The sequence below is a fragment of the Protopterus annectens genome, chromosome 8.part0 (assembly GCF_019279795.1).
Source record: "Protopterus annectens isolate FY-2018-M chromosome 8.part0, PAN1.0, whole genome shotgun sequence".
Classification (NCBI taxonomy): domain Eukaryota; kingdom Metazoa; phylum Chordata; order Ceratodontiformes; family Protopteridae; genus Protopterus; species Protopterus annectens.
Genome location: NC_056741.1, coordinates 1,848,689,737 through 1,848,707,453, shown reverse-complemented (window position 1 = coordinate 1,848,707,453; position 17,717 = coordinate 1,848,689,737). Strand labels below are relative to the sequence as shown.

Below are 17,717 nucleotides of genomic sequence, written 5' to 3'. Positions count from 1 at the left end.
AATCTGATATTAGCTTCCCTAGTAATGTATTCTAGGCCTAGTCTTTCAAATAAGACTAGTTCAGAAATTGCCTTTTAGATCAGACAGAGATTATGTTTAAATATTATGTTTAAACAAACTGTAAGAAAAAAAAATAAATGTATAAAGAGATAGTTCCTAAAGTCTTTACGAATATTTAAAGTTTTCTGTTCTGCAATTTTCTGGTAAGTAATTATTATACGTTTTCAAGTTTTTACAGGAAGCATGTTTGAAGACTACAAATGTAGTGGTGAATCCAACAATTTATCAGATTATTGAGGCAAAAGGTGGTAAGATGATCTCCTTGAAGTGACTAGACATTCCCTTTAGAATTACATGAGCTACAGAATGCAGTTTTCCAAGTCTGGTAGACAAACACTGGTCAGAGTTTAAACTGTTGTCCACCTTTGTCCTATGATTCTTAATGATGTAATCATATTTTATGATATGCCCAATTATTTATAATTTTAATTGGTCATTTCTGCCGTGTCAGGATGCTGCATTTATTGATATTAAATGTGGGGCAAAATACTCCATATAGTCTTGAAAGCCACATTTCAGAAAAGAAAGCTTTTAGAGTATAAAGGGAATGTAGCTGCTGTAGTACATATTGTGCAGTAATAAATCTGCAGTCAGATGTAGGACTCTCACAGTAGTGAGCGCTGCACTACTTCATTGCCAGACTGTACATTTATTTACTTTATTGTTCACTGAGTAGATGGGCGTATCCATTGACCCTTTCAGCCATGAACCAGACTCTGTGAGTAAGTCATGTCAAACAAAATCTAAGTACTAGTACATTAGCACACGGTATTTATCAAGAAGTAGTACATGTACATTGGCAAAAAACAAGTAATGCACAAGTACACAATAGGGAAATGTTACATATTTAAAGCTAAAGATATAAATTTCCAGGTATAAAGATATTAGAAGGCCCAATACTGATATTTTGAATTCTTACCTGGTATTAACCATTATCACAGAATCTTGTACATTGGGCTTCTTCAAGAACTATGAGATCATGTTTAAAGGCCAAATTTTGTCCTTTGGTGCTCATTTTAAATGAGTTTTGTCTAGAGAAAGCTCTTTTCTCATTAACAGTTTTGAAGTGTGGATGACAAGAGAAGGTTGTCCTTCTGGGACTTTCTCAGGGTGTAGTTTTAGTGCCTACATATGATGCTATTTTCAGAGTGGGTAGCAGCTCACATTTATGATTTTCAAAAGTAGAGTGCCAAGAAATGGCTGTGTCTGTTAACTAGGGTGTATCTGTTGCTTATAGCTACTTGATATCATTAACTAGGGTGCATCTATTACTGATAACCACTTGGTGTTATTAACTAGGGTGTATCTGTTACTGATAACCACCTGATCTCATTAACTAGGGTGTATTTGTTACCGATAGCCACTTGGTGTCATTAACTAGGGTGTATTTGTTACTGATAACCACCTGGGGTCATTAACTAGGGTGTATCTGTTACTGATAACCACTTGGTGTCATTTACTAGGGTGTATCTGTTACTGATAACCACATGGTGTCATTAACTAGGGTGTATCTGTTACTGATAGCCACATGGTGACATTAAGTAGGGTGTATCTCTTGCTGATAGCCACTTGGTGTCATTAACTAGGGTGTATCTGTTACTGATAACCACGTGGTGTCATTAACTAGGGTGCATCTGTTACTGAGAGCCACTTGATGTCATTTACTGTGGTGCTCCTGTTACTGATAGCTATTTGGGGGTCATTAACAAGGGTGTATCTGTTACTGATAGCACTTGGTGTCATTAACTAGGGTATATCTGTTACTGATAGTCACATGTTGTCATTAACTAGGGAGTATCTGTTACTGATAGCTACTTGCGGTCATTAACTAGGGAGTATCTGTTACTGATAGTCACTTGGTGTCATTAACTAGGGTGTATCTGTTACTGATAGTCACATGTTGTCATTAACTAGGGAGCATCTGTTACTGATAGCTACTTGGGGTCATTAACTAGGGTGAATCTGTTACTGATAGTCACTTGGTGTCATTAACTAGGGTGTATCTGTTACTGATAGTCACTCGGTGTCATTAACTAGGGAGTATCTGTTGCTGATAACCACTTGTCATTAATTGGGGTGTATCTGCTACTGATAGTCACTTAATGCTATTAAGTATTTTGCAATGGACTACAGGAAGATCTGCTAGGAAAATGAATCTTTAGATTTTGTTTTCTGTGATTTTTAATCTCAGAGTATTATAAGAGGAAACAAGAGCCAGCAAAGACAAATTATATTCAAGTTTTGGAAGTAGAATAATTTGATAACGGTCATCTGGGCCACCAGTCAAAGAAGGTGTGTGATTCTGTGGCAGAGGTTTAGTTGTGCCAAAACTTTATTTGTGATTTTATCTGTGTGAGTAGTAAAGAAGAGTGAAGGATTTGATACCATTCAAAGTTATATGTACTCCAGGTCACTGGGAATAGTGCTGCCTTGGTTGTCTTTCAATGCATAGGGATAAAGGGAGTGAAGCCACATTCTGAGTTGCACGATAAACCATTACATTGGTTTTCTTGGGGTTAAGAGTTTATTATCAAGAGTCCAGCTACAGAGGTCAGTGAAACTGCTTTGTAATTTAGCCTGTAGGCCAGAATGTCTCATCAATGTACATTCAATGTTGAGATGTGGTCATTCAAGTGTGAAATCACTGGTAGAGAGAGAGAGAGAGAGAAAGAGTAGGGGCCCTAATACTGGCCTTAGGAGACTCTGTTTCTTATGGTCAGTGAACTTTTTTTTTTGGAGTGGGATTACTATGGTGTTCTCATAAAGAACATGAGCTGTACCAATTGTGACTGAAAAATTAAGGAGATAAGTGAGGGGCTTGGTTGTTTTCTCTGCTGCTAGTCTGAGGAAATCTGGATGGCGCTTGCTGATCTTACACCCTGAGAAGTCTAGCCTTAGTAGCAATTCTTTAGTTTCTCTGTCTGAGATGTGAGAAAAATGGAAGATGGCAGCAAAAGATGCTAGAGGGATACGTAGTGGAGGAGAGTGGAATTTGGGTGATTGAAAACTCTCAATGGCATCCTATAAAGAAGACATAAAGTATTCTGTTATAAAGTTTTGGATGTTAAGTTGAAGAAAATTATTATTGGTTGGGAAGTCAGTAATGGTACCTGTCAATCACTTTAATTATTTCCAAAAGAGGTTTGGTTTAGTATTGGAAGCATTTTTATCTAGGAAGCAATGCTTTTGCCGTTGCTATTCTTGTGGATTCCTTAAGATGAGGAAATTTTGATTTTGGACTTGTACATTAGATGGGACTTTTTTTTCAGGCTCACCAAACATAATCTCTAGACTTCATTTGTGCTTTTATATCACCTGATAGCCAGGGGCATATCTGAGCTCTGAATCTCCTTCTGGTGACAGGGTAGAAAGTATCCTGATAATGATGGTGTCAAACTGCAAAAAAGCAGTGGAGAGGTCTAAAATGTTGCATATTGTGGACTAGTCAATAATACTTTGGCAGGAATTAATGAAGGTTGTTTTACATTTAGGAAAGATCTACCAATAATAATGGGTGTGTGTTTGTGTGGGCGGTCTCTTCATTGTTCTGAAAGACAAAGTAGATAGCAAAGGACAATGGTTACATAGGTTATTTGGAAGGATGTCTATATGGGAGCACCTATGTTGGATGTCAGTTTCATGGAGAGCTAAAGCTGAATTATTGCTTGTACATGGTTTTGGCCTTGTGGTTATTTAACAATATTGCCAAACTATGTATTATTCCCAGCATTTAGATTTTGTGGTGTATTGTAGGAGCTTGTGATGTACATATACAGTGTTGGAATAGCAGGGTAGAAGCAGCACCAGACAGGTATGAAACTGTTCCATAGGTCATTAGGATTCAAGCATGAGATTTTCAGAATAAGAGCAGCATAGTATGTCGGAAGACTAACAGTGGGGAATTCACAATGGAAATGCAAGTGACCGATTCAGTGAATGGGTGGTGGATATCAGGATCAAACAGGCAACATAGACAAAATGGGGTATAAAAATTCAAACATACATGGGGCAGCTACAGGTGAACTAGCACCCAATTTAATGAGCAGTGCAAAGAAGATAAAATAAGAAAGACAAGCGAGATCTTCATGAAGATTTATGATACTAAGAGAATACTTCCATGTAAAAATTTGCATGATAAAATAGAAAAATGGGAAGGTGGTAACAGAAGCAGAAGAAAATAAGACTGTGTGGTTGTTGAACTAGCATTCATTTAAGAAGCTATGAGAATATTGCAACTTCCTAGATGAGCTCTAGGATTGCATTATAGCTATGGTTGCACCCTACTAACTGCAGCTACTTGCAATACTTAACTTTGGGGAGACTTTTTATTTTGGTCAATTGTACATTGAGTGAGGGGGGCTGAAGTATGGGACCTCCCCCCCCCCAGTTGGCTTAGCTGTGGCTTGTGCTTTGTGGCTAAAATAACCATGTCATCTATATAAGGAAGAATATTGCACACATGAGGTGAGGTGGTGCAAAATTTAATGTGTATTAAAAAAGCAAGTGTAAAAAATTAACTAAATTCAGACTTTGAAGACTGTCCCTACTAAGACTTTGTGTAGAAGTATCTTTGCTGGTATTGGTCAACAATGCAGTACTGGGCAGAGGGGCTTATAACAATGATAGATTTGGGTTATATTAAGTAAAAGCATGAATAACAAGTCAAACTGTTCAAATGAAGTATTTTTTCATTAGACTTCATGGAGAAAAGCCAGGGTACCTTTTTGGCTGGGCTTGTATAGGACCCAGGGCCGATAGCCTAGTACTTACCTATGAACCTATGAAAGTAGAACAGAAATATATTTGTAAGAAAGCAGACAGAGTGTTCGGCAAAGAAAGAAAAAAAGGCTAAGTTTATGACAATAACCTGTGCTTCGCCTTCCCATGTTCTTTTACTGTGTCCTGTTTGCTGTGTGTTCAGTGGATTTTGTTTTCTTTAGTTGAGGCTCTACCAGCCAGACATGTGGCCGTAGGAAAGTATGTAAAATGTGACAAAAATGAAACAGTAAAAGTGCTAAATGCAGTGCTGTTTTAGTGATATCATACTGAGTGAGATGTTACTGCTATTGCACATCTTGAGAGAAAGTGTCTGTAAGGTAGCTATCAAGTTATCTTTCTTATGTTTGATTGAACACATCTGTGTCTAGTAGCAAATAACTTCACTGACAACCTCGAGATACTCTTTATTCACTTGTATGACATATATAAATGATCCTGCTTAATGCTCCCGAAATCCCCTCTTACCTTTCTTCTCCATTATGTCCCTCACTTCTGCTCAGTGAACAATAAAGCATCTGTAACTTGTATCTCTTCTTCAGCAACTGCTGACTTAAGATTTCAATACCTTGTGCACTGTACTTCAGTCAGAGAATGTCAAGGCATTTCTGATTTCCTAGTATTGTTTTTACCAGGCTGAGGAGTAATGATTCATCACTGTGACAAAGCAGAAATTCCCTGAGGCTCCAAGAGCAGAGTAAGTCTTTTCTTACATTTATTTAATTGAATTGCAGTTCTTAATGGTTATAGTTGTGCTATACTGCTAATCTACTACATTTGCACTGTTATAAAGCTTTCTTTACTGTTTCACTACATTTTTTACTGTTTTATACTGTTTTAACTATATTTTCATTGTTAGTGTTTCATTACTGTAATTGCATTTTTACTGAATTGCTTAACTGTAAACTCTTTTTTTTCATACCGAGAGTTGTATTTTCTCTTTGTGAGTGTTGTCTGTGCTTTTCTATGCATTTTTTGTGAGGTTTCAATCTTCTAGTCAGGTAGCACAGTCTGGATAGAGGCCTGCTGTTATCCAGGGCTGGTTGTTTTGCTTGTTGAGTTTCCTGTGTTTCTGGCAGCCATCTTCTACTAGCAGTGTCTTGTCTTCACTGTTAGTGAGAGTAACAGGGTTGTCTGACCATCTTTAGCATGAGTGATTGGCTGAAAGAGCAGGGGCTAGCAGGATTGGGTAGTAATTAAAGCTTCTAGATTCCTCCATTTTTTTGGTATTTTTACCCTGTGTTTTCACGGTGCTGCACTTGTTTGCTTGTTGCACACTGCTGCTGCACTGTTTTAACCCATTGTGAGGTATCTCAGTTGCGTTTTATCCCTTACTACCACTCCTGTGTAACTGACACCCTGCCTTGCAACTACTGTAATTTTATCCAGCCCAACTCACACCTTTAGGTACTCTTTGCTGATAGTATCCACTCTACCATCCTTTACCTCTGTTCCACAGATTCTGACAACCATGGATGGACAATTTCCTGTAGTTTCTCCTGCTGGAATTGTTGATATGGCTATCCTGAGAAAGTGTAGCAACTGCCTCATGTACATGGACAACCCTCTTCTTCTACCACCTATGAACACAATATGTGAGAGATGCAATTACATTAAGAACCTAGAATCCTTAATGTCTCAGTCACAAGCCAGTGCATCTGGTACTGAGAAGGCTGTCGAAACACCACAAGCACCACACCTCTAACAGCCCCAACACCTGTACAGTACATTCCTACATATGTGGACGTTCCCAGCAAAAACATACCTAAACAAAACAGACCTCCAAGGCAAAAGTGCACACACACATCACAACCCACCACACATAGTACACAGGCCTGTGTCTCACAGCCTCTAAGGCCCAGCCACAAACCCAACATACTAGTCACAGGAGACTGTATTGTGAGACACACCAATGTGCTCCTCACCAGGCTAGACAAGGAGAAAGTCATACCAAGTTGCTTGTCAGGTGCTAGAATCTGCCATGTCACTCACGCATTCAAGTCTCTCAACAACAGTACTGTTATGACTCTGTCATAGACCATTTTGGTGTGCATGACTTGAGACGTGCTTCTCTGGACTATATGAAGAGAGATATGACTGAGCTCACTGAATATGTGTCATAGGCAGGTATGTCCCTAGCCTTAAGCAGGATCCTACAGTCACCCAGAATGATGCAGCAGTACAAACAGAAAATCATTGACTTTAACAACTGGCTTAGTTTCTGGTGTCATCCCAAGGGGATCCAGTACCTGACAGCCTGGGAGGGCATGATTAACAGACCACGATGCTTTGCTAGAGATGGCCTTCATTTGTATCCCCTGGGCTTCAGGCTTCTGGCAAAGGTTTTTGCCAACCCCATAGTGCCTTTTTTAGGCAAAGTCATCAGGACAAAATTACCAATGTGAAAAATTCTAAATGGAATTTAAAGGTCATGCTGCTAAATGCTGGGAATCTTAACATGAAACTGCACTCATTGAAAGCATTTCTCACCCTGGAAGATGTTGATATTTGTTCATTCACTGAAACCTGGTTTAAAGTAGGGAGGGTGGCCTAATGGTTAAGGTGTTTGCCTTACAAACACAAGGTGCAGGGTTTGAGTCTCACAAGGGATAATTGGCTAGGCTTAAAATGGCTCACAAGGGCACTTAGCTTAGTATGAACCTATGAACCTATGAAAGCTGCAGAGAGCACCCCAGCCATACCAGGTTGCTTGTCCTACCATACTTTCCAACTCTAAACAGAGGGCTACAAAGCCAAAGGAGGTGAAGTTTCAATATTTATCAAAGACATATACACCTCCAGTCTGGTCAAACAGTATGACACACAGGAGACACTTCAGGTGCAGTTAACTATTGACAAAATACCTATTCAAATCATAGCTAGCCACAGACCCCCAACCATGACTCAGGAGGCCAACCACCTATCTGGACTTACTTGAATCCATAAGATTCAACCCTCTACCCTGATCTGGGTGACTTTAACTACCCAACCATAGACCTATTTTAGCTAAAAACACGAATGCCCAGAGATTCCTCAACTTCATCAGTGCCAGTGCATTGGATCATCTGGTTGACACCCTAACAAGAGGTGAAAATATCCTGGACCTGATACCAACCAACATGATTAGCCACTGTAGCACCACTACAGTGTCATCCACCTTGGTAAGATCCAACCATAAAGCAATCACTTTCAAAGGCACCATCTCCCCTGACCGCTCCTTGCCAGGGTTGAGCAAAAAAACTTTTCCAAAGCTGACTACAACCTTCTGAGAGCAGGTATAAGCAGCTTCACGGCCACCATCCCTACAGTTGAATCAAGCACTAATGTACAGGCCTGCACCAAAAATCTATATGAGCATCTGTATAGCTGCATTTACTCAGCAATACCTGACAGGGCCAAATCATCTTCCTCAAGGAAGAGTAAAGCTGTCTGGTGGACAGCAGCAATAAACATACTCTGTAATAAAAGGAAATAAAAATTGCTGTCCAGGACCAAGAAGGAACAGGTGCCAACTTGAAAACAATCTCTCCTTTGTCTAAACAAGCAAATAAGGTCACTGGTGAAATCCTCTAAGGCTACCTTCAAGTCCAAATTGGCCACATCCATTAAAGGTCACCAGTGAAATCCTTTAAGGCTAACTTCAAGTCCAAACTGGCCACATCCATTAAGGACAATCACAAGGCCTTCTTCGCATATGTCTGCAATCTCAAAGGTAACTCCCAAATCTGCTCTGAACTGGTGGTCAAGAATACCACATATTCAAATGCCATAGGTATAGCCAACTTTGCTAGCAGACAAGTTCAGTGAAAACTTCACCCCCTGCCCCCCTCCCCCCGTCCATAAACCTGGACATACCCAGCACTTGCCCCCCTCCTCTCATCACCATTGAGAAGGTTATTAATGCCCTTTCAAAGGCAAAAAATACAGCCTTCATCGGACCCGACAACAACTCTGGCTGTGTCCTACATGAACTCAGGCAAGAGCTCTCAGCACCACTAGGAACCCCCTGCCCCCCCTCCCCCTGTCCATAAGCCTGGACATACCCAGCACTTGCTCCCCTCCTCTCATCACCATTGAGAAGGTTATTAATGCCCTTTCAAAGGCAAAAAATACAGCCTTCATGGGACCCGACAACAACTCTGGCTGTGTCCTACATGAACTCAGGCAAGAGCTCTCAGCACCACTAGGAACCCTATTCAACCAAGGTCTGTGCATCGGCTTCATCCCAGCAGAATGGAAGACAGCCACTGTCATCCTTCTGCACAAAGGTGGAGTGTCCACTGACCCAGACAGTTATAGGGCCATTAGCCTAACTAGCCTAATCTGCAAGGTCATGGAACGCATTATCACGGACGTTATAAACAAGGATATTGTCAGCCTCCAAAAGCTTGATCCCACACAGTTTGGTTTTGTCAAAGGGAGATCATGTCTATTAAACTTGGTTGCCTTCTTCGAAACAGTCACCAAATCCATGGATGAGGGCAACACTGTGCAGACCGCCTACCTTGACCTAGTCAAAGCCTTCGACACTATTCCCCACACGGGCATAATATATAAACTCTCCCAACTAGGCATTAACCCATATGTTACCAGATAGGTAGCTAACTGGCTCACTGATAGAACCCACTCAGTCAAAATAGAGGAAGCCACCTCTAGTAGTAGACTCATAAAAAGTGGTGTATCCCAAGGATCAGTCTTGGGGCCTCTACTGTTTGGGATATACATTTCTGAGGTTAAAGCCAAAACCAGTGGTATGTGGCTGACCAAATTTGCAGATGATTGCAAGCTGGGCACTGTCATAAATTCTCCTAGTGATGTGAACATCCTCCAAGAGGGCCTTAACCAAACTAATGAGTGGTGCCAGAAGCATGACCTCAAACTAAATGCCAAGAAATGCATCATTATCCCCTTTGTGGAAAATGGTGTCCTCAATAATTATCACATTAATAACAATGTACTAAGCACGCAATCAGTCATCAGGACTTGGGCACTCAGGTTGATAGCAGCCTGACTTGTGACCACCATGTTGCCTCCACTGTACAGAAGGCTTTCTACATGGCTCACCTCATAAGTAAGGGTAATTCACCCATAAACAAGGAGGTCATAACATCCCTGTACTCCTCCCTTATCAGATCCATTATCGAGTATAATGCCCCCTCCAGCATGTCATTGCCAAGCACATCCAGCAGTTGAGGAGACCACAGAGGTTACTGATCAAGAACATCCAGAGTCTCAAATACCTATCCTGTAAAGATAGGCTAAAAGCCCTGTCCCTCTACTCACTCTCATAGAGACTGCTCAGATGTGACCTGTGTCTGGCATACAAGGCCATCTCAGACCCCACCTTGATGAGACTGCTGCATATCTGTAAGTCAAACTCCACTCATGCAACCCACACACAAGGCCTCAACCTGGTCTGTGACATTAATAGAACTTGTTGGCAGGATAGATTTGTGTCCCAGTGACTCCCCCATCTGTGGAATAGACTTCCTCTCTATGTCAAGCAGAGTACCTCACTAGCCCTCTTTAAGAGGAACCTGGATGACTGGATGAGAAACAGAAAATAAACCCCTGGGATCCCACATGTGTCCCTTGTGGACAGGGAAAATGGGTGCTGACTTTGTGGGAACATGGGTGAAATTCTTGGCTAGGTTCATAAGCGCCTCCAGGCCAATAGCCTAGTATCATCTTATGAACCTATAAACCTATTATGCTCTTGTTCAAATAGGATCATATCATCTTGTGTAGTGTATCTAAGGACATAAGACTATATTAACTAGTGTATCATATCTGTGGACATATGAATGTATTAACTTGTGCATTGTATCTGTGGACATATGACTGTATTTACTTGGTTAGTGTACCTGAATACATTGTACCTATGTAATATAAAACATTGTAGAGTGTCTCTTCCTGGTGCCCACTGAAAGGGGCTATTTATTTCGGCTTGACGTTCTAGTCCACAAAAGGAAATGAAATAATAATGGAAACCTTTAGTATTTTCTGAGGTAAACAGCAGCAGTGCAAAACCACAAGTGGGATGAATACAAGAGAACCATGTGTGAACTTAAGCCTGAAGTACACGTTTTCTCACTAGAGATGGATATAAGCAAGAATAGGCTGTGCCTCATACATCAAATATGTTTATTTGTTTTAATGCTATTTTAATCATGTCATTTTATTTGAAATGGCATTTAAACATTTGTCCTTCAGTGAACTGACCTAGATCCATGTAGGAATTACTTACTGATGCAAACAACTGATTTCTAGATACAAGCAAGCATTACTATGGCAGTAATTTAAATGAATAAACATTTGTCAGTGCTGAATGTTAATCACAGACTGTGTAATTTAACTGTACTCCTGTGGCAACAATCTGCTCTAAGTAAAAGTTTTGAGTGTGTGAAGTTACTGTTGGAAGGGGTATTAAACATATAATCAGGGTGAGGTTTTCTTGTGAGGTTGTCAATAAATAGTTTAAACTGTATATGACTTCATGTGGATATTAAATTCATGCAGTAAACTGAAGAAATATTTATGTTGGGAGATGTTTCTCTTTAAATAGCTAGCCTCATTATTTTGCCTGTCTAGGTATTACCTGTGAAACCACATATCAGATTAGTAGGAAACTGACTTCCTAAACTGTATCAACATTGAGAATAAATATATCTGGTAAGAATCTACCTAGGAGTTATTTTTGATCTAGAAACAGTCATACTTATTTTATAAGCCACAGATTTAAATTAGTGCCATACACAATAAAAACATTCAGATAAATAAACCATACCACTCTTCCCAGCCTTATAGTCTTATGTTCCATGGATAGAAAAGATTCATTAAAAGCTGTGAGTTTTGACAAAGACGATGTCTTGTTCAGATTCCCACGTCAGTTACTATATGAAATGGAGACAGCTCTTGGTGTGGTTTTAAACAAAAATAAAGAACAACTGAAGGCTAAGTCGTATCAAAACACACTAATTATCAAGATACTTCCATATTTAGAAATTCATGGTAGTTATAACATCTGATCTGACCACTGTCATGTAGAAACTAATTTTCAGAGTAAGGAAGTGTACAGAAAAGTTTATTTTTATGGAAGATCTGTCCTGATGTTTTGTCGCCTTTTTCTGCCTACTCATTTGACCCACATCTTGTCATTGTTGACCAAAGTTTGTACATGCATAATAGTATGCGGTATGCATGAGGACAGGATGACTGGGGAATAGAGACAGATGTGCACATTCATGGGAGGAAATCACTTGCTAAGCTACATGTTATTAGGTGACACTGCTAAAGTATGCGCACAGTAGCATACAGCAATCTGCAGTTATTAAACATTGCTAGAAATGGGCCAGTTATACGCAGCTCACTCTGTTGTAGGACTTTACATCCAGTGGAAGACAAATATCCTGTTTTAACAAAAATAAAATGAAAATGCAATGCAGCAAGACCAATAAGATCTCTAAACCAAAGTAACATCATCACCATAGTAACTAAAAATCATCATGGTAACTCTCAAGTTTTAATTTAATTTGTAACTCCTTACAGTGTTATTCCAAATGAAATCTGTACCACTCCAAATTGTAAAAAAAAATATACAACTAGATTAAAGCAGCACCTAACAAAGATCCGGCACTGCCCTTACACAAATAAGTAATTAAATTAAAAGTGGCATTACTCTGGTCTCATAACAATAATCCCAGTAAGCCAATGGACTTCTAAATCTGCCAGGCAACCTACATAATGGCATAGTCATCTTCATTTTCTAGTCTCTCGTCTGTTCCTTCCTATCATAACTGCCACTTATCCGGCATCATCATCATCATCTCCCTTTTCCCCATTTTCTTCATGGTGTCAGGGAATCGTGTAAACTGTCACCATCTCTCTCAATTCAGTGCCACACTCCTGCCTTCTTCGACACTCATGCTTGACGGTCTCAGATCTTCTTTCACACAATCCATCCACCTCTTTGTTGGATGTCCTTGTTTCCTCTTTCCATCTTTCTGTCTGTCCCAAATCTTCACCAGATGGTTTTCTGCTTTTCTGCACATGTGTCCAAACCACTGTAATCTGTTCTCTTTGATCTTTTGTGTAATTGGAGCTACTTTGGCTTCTTCTCTTATGTCCTAATTTCTTCATCTATCCCACAGTGCACATCCTACCACCCTTCTCAGACACTTCATTTCCATCTCCTCTAGTTTTCTTATCTCCTCTGCCTTTACTGCCCAGGTTTCTGTACCATACAGTAGCACTGGTCACACCACTGTCTTGTACACCTTACTTTTCAGCTTCTTTGGCATACTTCTGTCATAGACTACACCTGACACTCTAAGCCAGTTGGCTGCAGCCCCTCTGATTCTAGCTTTGGCCTCTTCATTCAGACTTCCTTTCTCCTTAACCACCCCACCCAGATACTTGAAACTATTTACCTGTTCCACTATCTTTCCTTGTATCTCAGTTCTCATTCTCTTCTGCTTTCCACATCTTGCTGCCATTACCACTGCCTTATCTGTGCTTAGTTTCATTCCATGTGCCTTCAGTTTTGCAATCCATTGCTTTATACTTTGCTGGAGTTTGCTTGTAATGCTACATCATTTGCATACAGCACCTTTGTTGATCTGTCCCCTCCAACCTGTTTGCTAATGTAGTCCATCACCAGTATGAATGGCAGTAGGCTCAGAGCTGAACTCAGGTGTACACCCACCCCCACTGAGAACCCCTCTGTGAGGCCAGATATTGCTTGTACTTTAGTCATTGGGTCCTTGTACATAGCCTGCACTAATTCTACCAATGTTTCTGGGACTTCAAACCATCGCAGTACTGCCCAGATCAGCTTTCTTGGGACCTTGTCATATGCTTTCTCCAAGTCTAGGAATGTCCAGTTGGACTCTTTCCTCATCTCTAGCTTCTTCTCAACTATCTGTCTCATTGCAAATATCAGGTCAGTTGTGCTGCATCCTGGCATGAATCCAAACTGCTCATCTCCCATCTTATATTCTACTACTCTGCATATACATTTATCAATCACCCTCTCTAGAACTTTCATGCAGTGCGATAGGAGTTTGATTCCTCTGTACTGCCCATAGTTGTGGATGCCCCCTTTGTTCCCGTACACTGGCAGGACTATGCTTATTCTCCAGTCATCTGGGATGCTCCATTTTCTACACAAGGCTATGAGTTCCACCACGCATATCAGTCCAGTATACCCCTAGTTTGTTTTTAATCTCAAAACAATCACATTAAAAGATTTTCCTTTCGTTTAGCGTAACACTGTTGATTATACAGTGCTCTCTCTCTCTCTATATATATATATATTTATTTATATATAAGTACACACACACACACACACACACACACACACACACACACACACGCATTACAATTAGTGGCATAATACCCTTTTAGAAGAATACTGTATACAGGTTTTTCTGTCATGTTACTAACAAGCTTACACCATCTGTGACTTATTGTTGAAACTTTCAATGTATGAGTCGGTCTGAACTTGTGTTATTTTATTTTTGAAGAATTATTACTGAAAGTGATTACTCCTTAGTGCTCTCTGTTTATAAGCAGTTATGTACCTTGATTTGATAGTCATACATTTTGTGATTTATACCTGGTCTTTTTGCCTTACGCCATATGCATGCATTAACTGTTCTCTGAACTATATGCATTTGGGAGACTTTCTCCCCAGGCCACTTACTGGAAAAAGGCTGCTGCTGCCCAGCTGACCATCCCATTTAACAGATGAAGATACATAAATCTAAATAAATACTGCTGCCAGTTAGATTTTTCAGATTCATTTTATAACACTGCCAGAACTGATTTTTACCTTAAAACATATGCATTTGTTAATCCCAAGGAAAATGGTAAATAAGCAAATACCCACTCACAACAGATGCATGACCAGTTACATCAGCACACAACATAATATAATATACTGGTGTCTTAGCAGTGTTTTAATGTTCCACTTTACAGCATTTTATTTTGTTGACTGGTTAACTTCTACCTGGTAGACAAATAAATATATAAAGAAATACATGACATAGATATCTGACTTGAAGTGATTTGATAATCAAAAATTATTTACCTTTGCACTGCACAAAGCGGAAAACAGCATTTCTGCAGCATTATGAGAGGTGTCTGGCACTTCCTTTTGGTGGAAAAGCTTGTTATATCTTGGCTTTCCCTACAATCATGCCACTAAGCTGACAGGTGCACTTTAACCTTCATGACATCATGGTAGTGAAAGCGTGAAACGCGTCCATGGACTTTAATGGGCATACTGCCTCACATGTGCAGAGGTGCACCCATTACAGTCTATAGACACAGAGTTCTCTATGCTTATGCTGACATCAGCATGTACCACAGTTGATTTGTTTGGGCCATGGCATAATAAAAAGTTAACCAAGTTTTTTATTAATAAAACAGCACAAATAAATACTACATTAAAACAAGGTAAGTGCATCACAGCACTTAACGTACTAGATGCCACAACACACCTACTGTCATGACCAAATCATTTTAAGTAACTTCCTCAGAGTTATAATGTAGATATGCTGGCAATAGCTTACTTTCTGTTCAAATCATGCTGTCAGAGTTGCAAAAAAAGCAGAAAGAAATTCAATGTTCTCTGTGCCACTTAAACTCTCAAATCTCTTCAGAAGGCTACTACAAGGTGACAACAATATCTAAGAATGATTTTTTAAAAGTGTACAACAACAACAGTGTAAAATTTTGACTAAACAGGCACACTTATGGTTTAAACTTAATAATGATGAAAAAATCCTGCCATTAAATAAACATGCACTTTTATTTGTTTACAAGGCAGGTGAATTCATAGTTTACACACAGTCTTTGATCTCAGCCCTGGCTAGAAGTTTATTTGCTCACATGATTTTTGTGTCTGAAAAATATTTATTGCAGAAGTACATAAGTGAATAGTTACCAAAATCCTGCATATGATTTTCAGAACACCATGAAGGAAGTAATGAAATAGTTGTCATTTAGCCCTTGGTACAAACTGATGTGGTTAATAAACTTTTCATTGGAAAATACATTGTGATTTCCTTCTGAAAGCATCATAAACATATAGTTTCTGATATTCATTGGTGTATCTGAAAGCATGGTATACACAACCTGCAGCGTGTGTGTGTGTGTGTGTGTGTGTGTGTGTGTGTGTGTGTGTGTGTGTGTGTGTGTGTGTGTGTGTGTGTGCGCGCGTGTGTGTGTGCACGCATGTGTGTGTGCGTGCATGCGTGTGTGTGGAAAAGAAGCCAGCAGACTGACCAGAAATATGTAGTGTAGGACATTAGTGAAAACCTTAACTAAAACTCCACTTCCATAAGCTTACTTTTTTACTTGACTCACTGAATCTAGAAATAATGTCTTTGAACAAATTGTGAAATGCTGATGATAGAATGGAAGGTGCTTTGTCTTGTAGTTTGCCCACTGGACACAAATGTGACTTTTCAGAATTGACCCAGTTAGGTTAAATGACTTTCTCAGAAGATGTAGAAGGAATCAAACCCTTTACTTTGGTCACAGCTGTAATTAGGATGGGGTGATGGGTGACAGATGACTCCGGTCCAAGCTGTTATATGGCAGGATTGTCAGGTGTTAACAGGGTTAAAGTTCAGAGCTAGCATTCATTTATGCAAGTACAAGGATATTGAAATTCTATGAATGAATGCCAATACTGCATTCACATCTGTGAATGAAGCTCAGTGTGAAGTGGTAGCTGTAACAAGCTGATTGCTACAGTGTTTACAAGCAGAATGCTACAGTTACAGAAGAACACAAGAGTGTTTTTGCCTTTCCCTTTTGGTCCTCACCACTGAATTTGAGGGGGCACTAGTCAGGGGAAGTGTCCAGCAGAGTACCAGATGACCTTGCTTATAGCTCTGACCCTGTGCTATAGGAAATGCTCATTGATGGCTTAGATCCTTAGTCCTATATGACCACTCTAAGCATATGACTAGATGCTAACTAAAATCCACTCAACTGCATACTGTAACAAGAAAAAAAAGAGATGAACTGTAATCACTTATAAAGGAAAAATAAAGAAAGACATAATTTGATATTTTTATAGTTAAAGAAATTCAAACAGAAGTAAATAAAATAAAGAGCTATGTAGATAAACAGGTAGTAAGAAAAAAGGACAGAAGTTACATGCAGTAAAATGTAAAATTGCAAATATTCTGTAATGAGTTTCATAAGCTATCAAGTATACCAGTACAAGTAAATAATTAGTAATACTTTACTATGGCAAATAAGACATATATAGTTGAGGGTTTCATAATAATTTAAGTTATCTAAAAATTGTGAAACACTGAAGGTGTACATTAAATTGAAATGTAAACACTTCAAACTTTGCTTTATGTATCTGATATCAGATACCATTTTGAGATTGTGACAGTATTAAAATGAAAATGGCATTGTTCAATTACCTGACACTGAGTAGCTCGTGTAAGAATTTGTCAAGAGGAAGGAAGACATCAACCTATACAACTGCAGAATCACAGGAGATTGTTCCTGAAAAAGAATCAAAAAGTGAGGATTACAAGATGTGATTGACACGATTAATAGAGCTCGTCATGATTAAAAGTCAACATCTGAAATGCTAAACATGAAGGAATAAATATGCATATTCATGAGCCTTGTCACATAATTGAGTGACTAAATAATGGAAGCTAAGGAAAGAATTAGGCTGTGGACAAACTGCAACAAGATAATAACATCATGAGTAATGGAGGAAAATGTTAAAGAGGGATCTACGAAAACTGGCATGATGAGCAGTCAGGCTGCAGTGATGGTTCAATTCTGACACATGCAAAATATTACATGTGAGGCATAACAGTTCTAGGTAATATACAGTCAGT

At 39.3% G+C, this 17,717-nt stretch overlaps 1 protein-coding gene across 2 annotated transcripts in view; it reads right to left on the bottom strand.

Moving 5' to 3' along the window:
- Positions 1–17,717, bottom strand: part of SMPD3 (sphingomyelin phosphodiesterase 3) — a 1,377,949-nt gene that overhangs the window by 641,167 nt on the left and 719,065 nt on the right. For both annotated transcript variants that reach the window (XM_044081341.1, XM_044081340.1), the window contains one exon: positions 17,286–17,370. The gene's annotated coding sequence lies outside the window, so the exon portion shown is untranslated. The remainder of the gene's footprint in view (positions 1–17,285; positions 17,371–17,717) is intronic.